This window comes from Geotrypetes seraphini, chromosome 9 (genome assembly GCF_902459505.1).
Source record: "Geotrypetes seraphini chromosome 9, aGeoSer1.1, whole genome shotgun sequence".
Lineage (NCBI taxonomy): Eukaryota > Metazoa > Chordata > Amphibia > Gymnophiona > Dermophiidae > Geotrypetes > Geotrypetes seraphini.
In genome coordinates this window covers 54,802,680-54,818,457 of record NC_047092.1, presented here as the reverse complement: position 1 = coordinate 54,818,457, position 15,778 = coordinate 54,802,680, and the positions used below count along the sequence as shown (strand labels likewise).

The 15,778-nt window shown below is 41.2% G+C and overlaps 1 protein-coding gene across 14 annotated transcripts in view; it reads left to right on the top strand.

The window, feature by feature from the left end:
* The window catches only part of FOXP2 (forkhead box P2), a 979,918-nt gene that overhangs the window by 15,801 nt on the left and 948,339 nt on the right, over positions 1–15,778 (top strand). Inside the window, exon 2 of one of the 14 annotated variants that reach the window (XM_033957715.1) lies at positions 13,857–13,985. The exons of the other annotated variants lie outside the window; for them this stretch is intronic. The gene's annotated coding sequence lies outside the window, so the exon portion shown is untranslated. The remainder of the gene's footprint in view (positions 1–13,856; positions 13,986–15,778) is intronic. 14 annotated transcript variants of the gene reach the window in all.

The following is a 15,778-nucleotide window of genomic DNA, read 5'->3' as shown; positions in this document are numbered from 1 at the left end:
CCTGATCACCGAAGGATTTGGGCGGGAAGCTCCCTTCCTCAATTACGCAATTTGCATCGACAGTTCTCTGATCCAGTCGGTCGGCAAGATAAAAATCCTAGATAACAATCCTAGATAAACTAAACTATCATGATCAAATTAATTCAGTTGTCAAAAGCTGTTTCCACAGGCTGCGCATGATTAGATCCTTGGTCAATTTTTTAGATGTTTCTTCCTTGAATACCCTAATAATATCTAAATTGGATTATTGTAACTCGCTCTACAAAGGCATCACTCAAAAGTAAATTAGAAGATTACAAATAATTTTTATTGCTATATTGTGTATTATCACAGGAAAAAGGAAATTTGATCGTCATACTCTTATTAAAGAACGCGCATAGGCTCCACATCAAACATAGAATTACTTACAAACTGGCAGTAATTACATTTAAAGTCCTACTATCTAAAGCCCCACTATTCCTGGATAGAGTCATTATCCCTTATAATCCTTTCCGTACTCTATGATCAGAGGATAAAAATTTTCTCACAATTCCATTCTTATGAACAATTAACACTAGGCGAAACACACTTTTCTCAGTTACTACTCCTCAAATTTGGAACCTGCTATCAGCCCTGGTAAAGGAAGAAAAAACCCTTGACAAGATCAAAGCGAAATTAAAAAGCTACCTATTCAGGGACGCCTTTAATCTGAACCTAGAGTCCATTTGACATAAGAACATAAGTATTGCCCCTGTCGGGTCAGACCAGAGACATCTCCACCTAAAGTAGGTAAGCCTTGATCAATTAAATTCCCTTTTTGTTTTTTCCCTTCTTCGTTTTCTTTCCTATACTAATTTGTAGTTCCTCCCTCTATTTCCCTCTCGTTGAAAGTATGTTAGTGATTCCCCCAATAATCATCTGTGTCCCCCGTTTTTTTGTTTTTTTTATTGTTCATCACTTTGTAATTTTATGAAAAAACGATTTTATCAAACCTTAAATAAACTTGAAACTCTTTCCCATTGTAACACGGTTGTGAGCAAACTGCCAAGAAAAGTCTGCCACTTCGGCAGCAAACAGCAAGGAAAAAAAAGAGCTCAGGTAAGGGGGAAGAAGGGAAAAAAATACCAGCGCTGGTGGAGAGCTCCGCATCAAGCATCTGTCCTCAATGCCATCTTGGATCTATCACATCCTCAGAATGAAATGTTAATACAGTTTTTAGTAGTATTTTTGATTTTCTTATCTTTTTATTTGAATACAACATGAAAATCTGATATGATTGAATAGATATAAATCACAAACAGATATTTTCATATATATATGTTGTAATAGAAACAGGATATGAGAAATGTGCTGGTATAGTTTTAATTTTATGTTTCTAGCTTTGATATTTTATGGTTATTTGAATATGTATAGTTGAATTCATGGTTTTTTTTTTGCATATTGTTGTAGACCCCTGAGGCAAGGCAAGAGCCGAAACACTGGCAGTGTCAAAAAGGGTCTTTTCCAATAAAGAATTATTTGTCCCAGTTCTATTGGCATGTGCACTTCTTTGTGGGTGTTATAAATAATTACAGGCAGTCCCTGAGGTCCAGATGCCTGATTTAAGTATGACGCGTACTTAAGAACACAGTTGCAGCTTCATTTGATTTCACTGAGCAGTATTTCTAGCGGCATAAACTCCTATACTTCTCCTGTAGCAGATTCAGGAATGATGCATGGCCACATTAAGAACAGTGTGGTTGTGCATGCATGCTGTACCTTAGAGGGAACACTGTGGGGGGCAGTTGGCCCTTTTGTCAGCTGGGAGCAGAGGTAAGCTGCAAGAATCTTAAAAACTACAAGTTCTGAGTTATATACAAATCCAACTTAAGAACAGCTTTAAAAAAGTAACTTATTCTTAACCCGGGAGACTGCCTTTTCATGGAATAAAAATATTAAGAAACTAACTGCTTTAATTGTACTTTAAGCTAAGGTTATGATTTGTAACGAAAATTGCACTTCAGAATTAATTTTAACCGGCTTGACATATTTTTTTTCCTCTACCTTCAGTGATGCTGTGGGTAGAAGATGAAAATGGTCAGATTAAGATGTAATTGTAATTTTGGTATAAATGGTAAAAGATTAAAATGACCCTGAAATTTTATTTATGAAAGCCATTGATTTGCAGGAGTTAATTCAAACTGTTTTGCCTTTGAGTGTGGCTTGTTAGATAGAGCCAAAAGCAAAAACTGTTACCAGTCTGCAAATAAAACTAAGTAAATCTTCTTTGACTTTCTAACCTTGTCAACTGATTTCCTCTTTTGACACTGCTTTATTTTGCAAAGGTTGGAAATTAACTCTTTGTAGCCATCATCATTTTTATTGGTATATTCTTTTAGTTGCTAATCTCATCAAGATTTACAGGCATTTTCTTTCTTAGGCCATTCTGATTTGTAGCTTTCTCTTTTCACAGCAGTATTAAATACCAAACCTTCTCTGATATGGAAGTTCATTAGAGATATGTCTTTGATGGCAGCCTTTCAGAGCTTCAGTTTCAAATACCTTGATGTAAAGCTTAAGAAGCCATTGTGTTGTAAGCCCTCCTAGATATGCCTTATTTAGATCTGCATAGTAAATCAAGGAAAGTAAATAACAAGGCAGCAGATGGAAGCATGGAGATAAGGCCGCTGAACAATTGTATTTGTATTTTGTTATGATGTTGACAGGAGCTAAAATTCACTAATCTAGTTCAGCTGATCTGCATTTCAAAGAAATCTCATTTAGCAGGAACTTGAAGGTTTGAAGGATAAAGTTCTTTTATTGTAGCTTTTATTGCATTCTTAAGTTTATCAGGTCAGGATTCATCCTTGCTTACCCAGAATAGTCGTTATGTTAGGAGAGGCATTAAATACTGCAAAAGCAGTAATGTCTAGACTGTGAACTTCAAGTAATTATGTATTCCATAGTAGATAGTGCAAATTTAAAAATTACTATATTTTCCAATTGATACTTGTTTCCCTTTTCTTAATTTAAAAAAAATAAAAAATATTTTTCCTTATCAGCAGCAGATGAATCTAGTCCACCTACCAGCGGACAGAGATAGAGAGCTCAAAGTTGAGCTCTGGCATATATGTGATGGTCTGCTTACTGGTACTCCAGTATTCTCTGTCTCCGCAGGCAAATGGATGGTCCTTATCCTGCTCCTGGTTTCTTCTACTGCTCAACTTGGCCTGTAGAAGTGGCTTGGTGCAGCTCAGCTCCTATGTTAGCTCTGCTAGCTCCATTGAACTTGGTGATCAGGCCTCCTGGGTGCCTGTATTGGGTATAGCTGGTTATGTCTGCTGCCTACCCGTCCCTGGTGTCCCTATTTCATTTCCTATGGCCTGCACTCCATGCTCCCTTTTCACTTAAAAACAATCAAACCTAGTAGTAGTAATAATGAGCAAATGTACACCCAGAGGGAGATCAGCGTATTGAGGGCAAATGGTGACAAACTGACAGTGAGCACTGTATGTTTATTCAGCAAAACCCCCCCCCAAAAAAAAAACAACTATGAGTACTTGTTTCCCTTATTCCTCTCCCCTCTCTAAGGTAGCTTTTGGGCTAGGCCAGCTTATGTTTTGGTGATCCCTTTCAGAGTGCTGCTTTCGTGTCATGGGGCTCTGTTTATGCCGTTCGCATGTGTGTGTCTGTGTTGAGGGGGGGATATTGGCAGCAGTGTCCCAGGGGTAATTAAAGCTCTGGATGACTGCAGACGTTATGCACGTTCCTGGTTTGCTTTCTCCCCTTAGCGCCTGTCCTTCCTCGTATTTTAGTGTTCACCCTGGTTCTGGGTTTATTGTTTTTGGTGCCTTTTCTGTTATGGCAGTGGCGGCCATCTTCCCTATTTTCCTTTCAGCTGCTGCGTTTTCCTTTGGCTGTTTGCTGCCTTTGCGGTGACAGCAACCGTTCGTGTTTCCTGCTGTGAGGGATTTGTTCTTGGCGCGGATGTGTGCCACGTGTCTGGACCTCCCTCAAGCTGGGGCCGACTGCAATCCCGGCGAACACTTTATGGATTTAACTAATGCTAAGTTTTTGAACTATTCTGCATTCTCCTTTCCCGACCCTGATGAAAGAGTGAAACGCGTCAGTGGGGATTGAGGCAGAGCTGTTCTAAGTTAAGTGGCATTTTTGCATACACATTTGGTAGTTAAGATGATCTATCTAAATATGAGCACTGGCACTTTATAAATGACTATAAACAGAGATGACTAGAGATTTTAGCACATCCAAATGAAATTATTGGTTTATTTATTGGAAAAGTTACACTCTACAAGGTTCCCATGAGGACGGCTACCACACTATCACTTTGTGTGGCATTCTGAGGAACATGGTGTGAAAGGTTATAATATTAGTGGTGGTAACTAAGCTTTGATGAGTTAACTAAATTTGCAGATAACATTAAACTGTTCGAAGTTGTTAAAACGCATGTAGATTGTGAAAAATTGCAGGCAGATCTTAGGAAATTGGAAGAGTGGCAAATGACAGATGAAATTTAATGTGGACAAATGCAAAGTGATGCATATTGGGAAGAATAACCCAAATCAGTTACCAGATGCTAGGGCCCACCTTGGGAGTTAGTGCCCAAGAAAAGGATCTGGGTTTCATTGTAGACCAGTGGTTCCCAACCCTGTCCTGAAGGACCACCAGCCAGTTAGGTTTTCAGGATAGCCCTAATGAATATGCATAAAAGAGATTTGCATATAATGAAGATAGGAATGCAGATCTGCCCAATGCATTTTCATTAGGGCTATCCCGAAAACCCGACTGGCTGTTGGTCCTCCAGGACAGGGTTGGGGACCTCTGTTGTAGACAATACAATGAAACCTTCCACCTAATGAAGGGGTCTCAAAGTCCCTCCTTGAGGGCCGCAATCCAGTTGAGTTTTCAGGATTTCCCCAATGAATATACATTGAAAGCAGTGCAGGCACATAGATCTCATGCATATTCATTGGGGAAATCCTAAAAACCCGATTGGATTGTGGCCCTCAAGGAGGGACTTTGAGATCCCTGACCTAATATGAGGTGGCGGCCAAAAAAGTAAACAAAATGCTTGGAATTATTAAAGGGATGGTTAACAAGACTAAGAATGTTATAATGCCTCTGTATCGCTTCATGGTGATTATTGCATTCAGTTCTGGTCTCCTTATCTCTAGAACAGGAGTGTCAAAGTCCCTCCTCGAGGGCCGCAATCCAGTCGGGTTTTCACGATTTCCCCAATGAATATGCATGAGATCTATTTGCATGTACTGATTTCATTGTATGCTAATAGATCTCATGCATATTCATTGGGGAAATCCTGAAAACCCGACTGGATTGCGGCCCTTGAGGACCGACTTTGACACCTGTGCTCTAGAAAGATATAGCGGTACTAGAAAAAGCTCAAAGAAAAGCGACCAAGATGATAAAGGGGATGGAACTCCTCTCATATGAGGAAAGACTAAAAAGGTTAGGGCTCTACTTGGAAAAGAGATGGCTTAGGGAAGGGCTGCCCAAGTCCGGTCCTTGAGTTCTACTGGCAGGCCAGGTTTTCAGGATATCCACAATAAATTTGCATGAGAGAGATCTGCCTGCACTGCCTTCTTGGTATGCAAATCTCTCTCGTGCATGTTCATTGTGGATATCCTGAAAACCTGGCTTGCCAGTAGATCTCGAGGACCGGACTTGGGCCTTAGGGGAATATGATTGAAGACTACAAAATCCTGAGTGGATATAAGTGGATCAATTTTTCACTCAGTCAAAAATTACAAAGACTAGGGGACACTTGATAAAGTTACAGGGAAATAATTTTAAAATCAATAGGAATTATTTTTCATTCAGAGAATAGTTAAGCTCTGAAATATATTACCAGAGGTTGTGGTAAGAGTTTATAAAGTAGCTGGTTTTAAGAAAGGTTTGGACAATTTCCTGGAGGAAAAGTCCATAGTCTGCTATTGAGAAAGACATGGGGGAAGCCACTGCTTTCCCTGCATCAGTAGCATGGAATGTTGTTACTCCCTGGTTTATGACAGAACTCACACTACTCAAAAAGCAGTTATGATGCTTAGAGAGAAAATGATGACAAAATAAATCTTTAACAAATCTAAACAAATACAAGGAACACGCACACTATTACAAACTTAGGGCTCCTTTTACGAAGTCACGTTAGCGGTTTAACGTGCGTAATAGCGCGCGCTAAACCGCCGGCCGCACTAGCCGCTACCACTTCCTCTTGAGCAGGCGGTAGTTCGGATAGCATGGGGGATAGCACGTGATAAAACGTCACGGTGCGATAAACATGGCTTTGTAAAGGAGCCCTTAGACTCAACCATACAAAAATGAAATATTCAAATCATATTTTCAAATCTAAAAATACCTCAGTATTATATGATGTTAGATCACTTTCAATGGACAAAGATAAGGACAAAATTAGTAGTAACATGCGCAAAAACTTGTGAATGAATTTACTGAAAAAATAAAAAATATTATATCAACACTGCATCATCAACCACAAAAAAATTTCTTACCCTTGCAAGAAGATGAAACAAATTTATCGTTCTCGAACTGTTCATGTTTTTATCTACCATCATTGGCAGATATTCAGTGAACATTACATTCTATGAATCTTAAAGGCTCTTGTTCAGATATAATTCCTCCATACATTTTAAAACGATTCTTTTCAATTTTCAGAATTCACATACATGATTTAATTAAAACTAGTTTGTCCACAGGATCGGTTCCCAAAGCTTGGGAAGAATCCACAATCTATCCAATAATTAAAGACTACAAGATAATTGCATTTGAAAAATCCAACTATTGACCGATATCCAACATTCCATTCTTAGCAAAACTCAAGGAAAAAATAGTCTTTAACCAGGTTTCAGAATTTGTGGAAAAAACAAAGGTACTGCATCCTACTCAAATGGGTTTTAAACACCACCACTTGACAGAATACTCACTGATTGGCCTGACTTCAACCATTCTATATCATTTAGATCGCCATAAATCAACTCTTCTAATATCACTGGATTTATCTGCCGCGTTTGATACAATTAATCATGACCTACTATTAAATCGTCTTTGGACAATAGGTATAACCCAGGAAGTAATGGACTGATTTACTTTATACTTTGCAGATTGTTCTTCTAAGGTTATTTTCAACAAAACATTATCTGACCAGTTCCCCAACGAATTTGGCAAACCGCAGGGTTCAATTCTTTTACCTCTCCTATTCAATATCTTCCTAGTACCATTACTTACCTTAGGATAATCCATTGGGTTTTCAATGTTTGCTTATGCAGACAGTATCCAATTGGCACATCAGATAGATCCAGATAAGCCTAATGAAATATTTGAGATAATTCAAAAATGGAACAAATCAGAAATTGGCTGAATGATAGCATGTTGGCATTAAACATCAAGAGTAAGCACCTGTGTCAATATTGATTAATTAAGACCTCAGTACTGGGGGGAACTGTAACGATTTTCACAGTTTTTACCCCAGGCCAATAATTCGTGGGTGACAAGCACCAAGTGACTGCCTAAATGAGTCCACCCCGTACATCATCAAGTCTTATTAAATTTTTACTTGTTTCTTTTAGACAATATAATTGTCTGTGAAAAATCTTATTTAATATTATTTTACACAAAGTGTAAAATTAAAATTGGTTGCAAATCCACAAACAACTCTATCAAAAATTAATATCTTGCAGTCATAAAAATGAAGATAAAGCAATCAAGAATTTATTTGAGTCCCAAAGAAGTACTGTTACTGCTCGACAGAACTCAATTTTGCTATCTTCGTCAGGAGCAGGAACGGGTTCATCTCTTTGAAAAGAAGTAGATAGGCAGAGATCCTTCGCTGCTATAATATTCTTTTCAAATCTGGGAGAATTAATATCTCAACATTTTTCAGAGCTTTTCCCAGATAATACTGGACTGAATGTGGAAGAAGAAAACCAATGGTGTCTAAGGATTTGAAATGCTATTGAAACCCGCAAAAAGCAACGCACCCACTAGAGACATAATGACGTAGATTGAAAAAGACTTCCATGATTGGCTAACTATATCCATACTAAAAAAAAAAAAAAATCCAAGAATCAATCAAACTGTGACACTTCATTTGTGGGAAGACAACGGATACACCTTTCAACAGGGATTGCTTATAAATTAGAGCTGTGACCTCTTGCTCTTCTACTTTTGTAGTGTTTGTAATCTCATGCCCTTGTGGCTTAATCTATGTGGGATGTACTACTAGATCAATTAAAATCAGATTGATTGAACATCAGAGTTGTTTGAACACTAAAAAAACTCACTGCCCCCATGGTATCTCATAACATCCAACAAAATCATGATTTCTCTCAACTAAGATGGTGTGTGCTTGAGCAAGTGCCGACAATATTTGATGGAGATAAAACATCTTATCTTTTAATGCAGGAGAATTACTGGATTTTTCAACTGAAAGCCTTTTTGCCATTGGGGTTGAATGAGAATATTGATGTTTTTCTGTGATTAGTATGATTCTAAATAGATACATTCCTTGTTTGATAACTCCAATTTTTGTTTGGTTGTCTTGTAGCAGTTTTTTGCTTTTTTACTTTTTCATTTTGCTTTTTCTGAATTTCAGTTTGATTGATTCTCAGATTCTGACTCCAGTTTTTTCATTGAAGCATAGATAAACATCGACATCTCAAGGTCATCATGATATGATTCTCTTTCCCCTTGACATCACGAATTCAGGGCTGCAGGAGTCTAGATTGGCTGCCCTACTTGGCTGGCTTTTACCATCAGAAGCTACCTATGATTAGACCTGGCTAGTACCTGGCTAGTAAACCACCCAAGGAGCCATACTCTGCTTGGGTGAAGGCAATGGCAAACCACTCCTGTACCCGATGGTGAAAAATTACAAGACTGATTCCTCACTGTGCATGTTGCCATGAATTAGCGGCCAACTTAGTGGCCTGATCTATCCCTCATCTTTTCATTGAAAGAGTTCTTCTCCATGCTTTTCAACCTGGAACTTCTGAGACATTAGCTATAGATTCTGACCTGTCTTTACACATATTACTGAAAGCACTGAGTGTGAGTCTACATTGTTTTTCTCCAGGTTTCTCTGAAATCCCATTGAATCCCTCTCCTCCTCTCTTTTTCCCTCAGTGCGTCAAGTACTTCAGGAAAGCTCTATATCACCATTGGACAGATACTGAAGCTAGAGCATGGATCCTTGATTCCTTCGATTATGATGAACTTACTGTTCTTCGGGATGCACACTTTAAGACCTGGGAGATTCTTCTTGCTGTTGCTCCTAATACGTTTGACTGTCTTTGACCCTGAATTGAAAGATTCTGGATTTCCAGCTGTACATGCTGATCTTCCTGAACCAGATTATCAATTTCTCCCTAATCTATATAGGAACTTTTATTCATGGTTCTCTGCTGTGCATACTCACATTCACAACATCATTGAATACTATTGCAGAGATCCACCATGGGTTTAGAACCTGTTAGATGGTATTTCCCCATGAACTAAACAGGACATGTTTTTGTTTCTGCATGGTTGGGATGGATTATCTATCCCAGGACTGCCCAAGTCCGGTCCTCAAGATCTACTGGCAGGCCAGGTTTTCAGTATATACACAATGAATATGCATGAGAGAGAGATTTGCATACCAAGAAGGCAGTGCAGGCAAATCTCTCTCATGCAAATTCATTGTGGATATCCTGAAAACCTGGCCTGCCAGTAGATCTCGAGGACCAGACTTGGGTAGCCTATCCCATCCATCATAACTCTGCTTTTATGTTACCAGGATTCTGACAGAGGGATCCAATCTGGGTGTAGTGCCTGTTAAGTTGGCTCCTCTCCTACATTTTTCCATTGCCAGAGATATCCACTATCAGAGTACAGCCTCTCACGTGGATAGCCTTCCTTTTCTTCACTGGCTTATTTCATCTATACACTTCGCTGAGGCTCAAAAATGGAGAATACTATCTAGATCAGGGCTGCCCAAATCTGGTCATTACGATCTACTGGCAGGCCAGGTTTTCAGGATATCTACAATGAATATGCATGAGAGAGATTTGCCTGCACTGCCTTCTTGGTATGCAAATCTCTCATGCATTACTAAGACTAAGGTGTCCTTTTATTAAGGAGCACCTTTAGCACTCGCTGAATTGGTTAGCGTACTGAGAAGGATTAAACCCTACATCTCTACACCTGACCTAGCTCAACTCCTCTATGCATATATCCTCTCCAGAATGGATTACTGCAACTCCCTATTTAATGGAATAACCAAAAAAGATCTCAAGCGCCTCCAACGGGTCCAAAATCCAGCTATCCTCCTCCTACACAGCCTCAACTACCATGATCCTATCTCCCCAGCACTCCGCGCTGAACACTGGCTCCCAATTAGCCAACGCTGTGCATTCAAGGCCCTGGCAAACGCACACAAAATAATTTATGCCACCCCCCCTCTTCTGTGTTTCTATATAAGGAAATTGGGTCATTAGGGCATAGACAGGGGGTGGGTAAGCAGAGTGGGCAGACTTGATGGGCTGTAGCCCTTTTCTGCCGTCATCTTCTATGTTACATAAAATCCAAGCTACCCATCTACATCCCCACCCGCACCTTCCGCTCAGAAACGGAGTTACGCCTATGCATTCCCCCCGGAAGGTCCCTCCTCTCAGAAACCGCCCATAAACGCTCCTACAAACACTTCATTCCCCAACTCTGGAACCAACTCCCTCCCTAAACTCAGACTACAGAACTCACTAATGACATTCCGGAAAATGGTAAAGACCCTCCTCTTCAACTAAAGGTCACCCTCAGTCTACACCCAACCCCTTAAACCCTACCTCAACCCTTCTTTCTCCATTCTAAACTTCTTCCTAAATTTCTGTATAGTCCACTCTCAGCCTATACTCAAATAACTCGTATCTAAACTAAACTACTTATATTTAAACTACTGTTCTTAATTTGCTGTATAGTCCCTATATTTAAACTGCTGCTCAGTCTCGTATGTCCAAGTATTTAAATCTACTGTATAATCTTGTATGTCCAATTCACTCCATTGTGAATGTTTACTTGTAAATCGTTCTGAGCTACTGGGAGGACGGGATAAAAATCTAAATTAATAAAAGGACCCCTAAGTATCTTAATAAAAAATTCAGCCCGCGACTTAACCTATGTATTAGATTTTGGCCCCTTATGTGATTGAGTTTGACATCCCTGATTTAGTGGATCATGGTCTTTTTATTAAACTTTTTACAAGAGATTGGCTTAACAGGAGTAATTTGGGACTGGTTTTCAGCATTTCTTCAAGGACGTACTTTCAGAGTAATCACTGAGGGATCAATATCTCAGGATAGATCGTTAGATTGTGGGGTACCACAAAGGTCAGCCTTATTGCCAGTTCTATTTAATATTTTTCTGAGCCCTTTGGCAAGACAAATCCAGTAATTAGAAATCGGTATATATATTTATGCAGATGACATCTTACTAGTCTATAGACTAGTGTTCCCAAACCTGTCCTGGGGGACCCCCCAGCCAGTCAGGTTTTCAAGATCTTTCTCATACATATTCATTAGGGATATCTTGAAAACCTGACTGGCTGGGGGTCCCCCAGGACAGGTTTGGGAACCACTGCTATAGACTATCACCTGCTATGTTAGACCTAGGTCCTCTTTTAGCTGGCTTAAATAGAATAGAAGAATGGTTGAGTGAACATAAATTGGTTCTAAATATGTCTAAGACCATAGCATGTTGTATCTCAGGACATAAAGCAACACCTCAACTTGATTTTTCATTAAATAATTGCAGTATAAGACTAGTAAATAGTTTCAGATATTTGGGAATTGCCATCTAAATTTTCAGGAGCAGGTTTCAAACGTGGTTGCTAAAGGTTTTGAGGTAGTAAGATAGCTTAGAGCCATTCAAGATTTTTTGGATGAGAAATCATTGCATACATTAATTCATGCCTTTGTATTGTCAAAGTTAGATTATGGTAATTTAGTATTTGAAGGCATTGGGTCAGGACAGTTGAAGCGCTTACAAACAGTACAGAATACTTCAATTAGATTATTAGACCTGGCATATATTCGTGATCACGTGACACCTTTGTATTTAAAATTCCATTGGTTACCAATGGAATTTAGGATCACTCTGCACTCCGTGAAAACTGACAGGCAGCTATTAGGAGTGCAGCGAGGGACCAAGCAGGCATGCAAAAAGCGTGCACCTGCCTCGTGCTCCGTTGTGCCGTTGCCGGAAGAGAGCAGGGAAACAGAGGCAGGAGTGCAGAAAATGCACTGGACCGCCAGGAAGGGAAAAAAAAGTACAGGGTTTTTTGGTTTGTTTGTTTTTTGCATTAACTTCTTAAGATGCAGCCTTATAAAAGTGTGTCTTATGGAGCAAAAAATACGGTATATTGCTAGTGCAAAAGGCATATGAGTTTTGACCAGTGGGTTGTGTACCCCTACTCATGATTTTATGCTCCGCCTCCTTTGATGCTTCTCTACTCCACAGTTCATCTTTCAAATGTGTCATTTTTCTCTGATATGTTTTTTTGTTTTGATATTTTTTTTAAGAACATAAGGATTGCTGCTGCTGGGTCAGACCAGTGTTCCATCGTGCCCATCAGTCCGCTCCTGCGGTGGCCCTTTGGTCAAAGATCAGTTCCCTAACTGAGTCTAGCTTTACCTGCGTATGTTCTAGTTCAGCAGGAACTTGTCTAACTTTGTCTTGAATCCCTGGAGGATGTTTTCCCCTATAACAGCCTCCGGAAGAGCGTTACAGATTTCTACCACTCTCTGGGTGAAGAAGAACTTCCTTACGTTTGTATGGAATCTATCCCCTTTTAACTTTAGAGAATGCCTTCTCGTTCTCTCTACCTTGGAGAGGGTGAACAACCTGTCTTTATCTACTAAGTCTATTCCCTTCAGTATCTTGAATGTTTTGATTATGTCCCCTCTCAGTCTCCTCTTTTCAAGGGAGAAGAGGCCCAGCTTCTCTAATCTCTCACTGTACGGCAACTCCTTTAATCATTTTAGTCACTCTTCTCTGGACCCTTTTGAGTAGTACGGCGACCAGTGCTAGACGCAGTATTCCAGGTGGGGGTGTACCATGGACCGGTACAGTGGCATGATAACCTTCTCCAATCTGTTTGTGATCTCCTTTTTAATATTCATAGCATTCTGTTTGCCCTTTTCACCGCCACCATGATCAGCATCAAGAAAGCCCAAAAGCCCCGTCCAAATGGTGAGCTCAGTGCACTCAAGAAAAGAGTGAAGATAGGTACCAAGCTTGCATTTACACTTAATTCAAAGATCGCTGTTACACAACCCAATTTGTTCCCCCTATGCCTGGTGATAAAGGCTCTATGTAATATTTTATACTGCATTTCCTGATAGCCAACTTGGAAAAAAGATAGAGGGTCATGAAGCAGTCCAGAAATGGGATCAGAAATGCTCTGGTCAAGTCCCCCTCCCAACTCTCCCGAAATTTGCACATCCCTGGAACTTGGGTAGAGAGCCACAGAGCACTTTTCCATTGCATTCTCACTTCCGGCTCACCACACAATTGTTTCCCACGTACTCACCTTTATAGGACCCCCAGGGACCCCTGAAGAAGACTTTTTGTCGAAACGCGGACCGTGTTGGGTCCTGTATCCCTAGCGGACTAGGTCCTTTAAGGCTCTTATGTGGATGATTTACTTTTATTTGGATGGAATTATTTTATGTGGATGATTTTAGTGTACCTTTGGAACTTTGATACTTTCAAATAAAGTCCATTTAGGAACATCGTCACTCCACAGAGTTTTTTTGGTTTTCTCTGGATTTTCTTCTTTGTGGATATTTTGGGGTCAATTCCTTTTGTTTTTTCCACAGAGCACTATACCAGTGGGACAGCCGATTGAGCACAGGCGGGGAAGCCGCAAAGATCTGGTCCAGGGGCCCAGCATCCCAGCCCCCTTCGCATGTCTGCTGGGCAGATGCCCAGTAATGTTGAAGCTGAAGGTAGGAAAACAGATACTTATGGGGAAGGGTCCACTTCGCCTGGACCTGTTGAAACGAAGTGAGAGTCCACCGATAAAGCCAGTAATTGTGCCATAGAGTGGCAGCCTCGTTGTGCCCACTCCCTAAAAACCGACCGCCCCCACCCAGGCAGGAACCCTGAATTGTCCTCAAATGTCATATAGGGAGAAACTCCTGTCGGGAGGCACTGTTGGTGCTGCCACCACTGCCAAGCCTTCTGAAAGGGCAGCAGAAACCCAGAGTGGCCCCCCGAATGGACAGCATGTTCCGGTTGGGAATGGAGTAAATTAAAGAACTGAAAAGGTTGACTCCAGCTCTCAGCCCATCCTTGAGGGAAGTAGCGCGCAGAGCCCGTGTAACCCTCATGGGTCCAGCGCAGGAGGGCAGCAACATTATACAAGCGGAGGTCTGGGACATTCAACCCGCCAGCTCCCCTGGCCAAAGTCAGCTTAACCATAGCTATGCGAGGGGCCTTAAACCGCCAAATAAACCGGGAGATTAAGGATTTAAAGCAGTGTTCATCCTGGCGACGAAGCCAGAGCAGTACCGTTTGGAGGGGATAGAGTAAATTAGGAAGCAGAACCATTTTGACCAAAGCCACCCATCCCAGTAAGCCCAGAGGAAGGTCCTGCCACAACTTCCCAATGGCATCAAGATGACGGAGAACGTTCATGGAATAAAATGTGGCAGAGTCGGTACTCAGATATATACCCAGATAGTGAACAGGAGCAGCCGAGTGCGGAATAGGAAGCAAAGCATCCCACTTACTACAACTAACCTGCAGACCTGAAAGTGCTCCAAAGTCCTGAACTAGCGCCACCTCCAAATGAGTGGAAGCCCTATCCAAATAAAGTAAAATATCGTCCGCAAACAAACTGATTTTACATTCCCGCCCCCCCCTCCAAATTCCCCAAACACTAGGAGCCTGTCTATCTTGAGGCCAGAGGCTCAATAGCCAAAAGAAACAGCAGTGGAGATAGCGCATCCTCAAATTCCCATTAATGAGGAGCCGCACCCGGGGATGAGTGTACAATGTTCTAATCCAGTCCAAGAAACCCCCGTGAAACCGAAGCCCTCCAAAACCTGAAACAGGTATTTCCAAGAAACACTATCGAACGCTTTCTCCATATCTAGGCCCGCTGCCGCAGATTGTCCCTCCCTACCCTTGCGCTTGTGGATGGCCCCCAGAACTTTCAGCAAATTCATTGACGCATAACGACTAGGCACAAAGCCCACCTGATCCTGGTGGATCAGGTCCGGTAAATAACAAATGAGACACCGCGCCAACGTCATAGCCAACACTTTAACATCCTGATCCAGGAGGGAGATAGGTCGGAAGGAACCTACCAAATTGGAGTCCTTCCCTGGCTTCGGCAGCAGCACAATATGGGCCAAATTGTCGGGAAAGGGACCGGTGCCTCCCGCTACTGCATAACACATCTGACTAAGTGGACTGGCCACTAAATCCCGCAAGATCCAGTAATATTCCGGACCAAAGCCGTCCGGTCCTGGTGCCTTGGCCAAAGTAAGGGAGCCAATCGTGGTGGACATCATAGAGTTCTTACCTGGAGTTTTTATCATACCTGGAGGTGATGAATCCTTTTAGTCTTTTGGATCATCTCTTTGTGCTGACTAATCTTAGCTGTTTAGGGAAGCTGGTCTACGTTTTCTTTGCGAGTACACTCTGCTAAGGGGTGGCTTTGTGGTTAGAGTTCTGAGGTGTGCCACCTGATGAGATTTGTAGGGCGGCCACGTGGTCCACTCTTCATACCTTT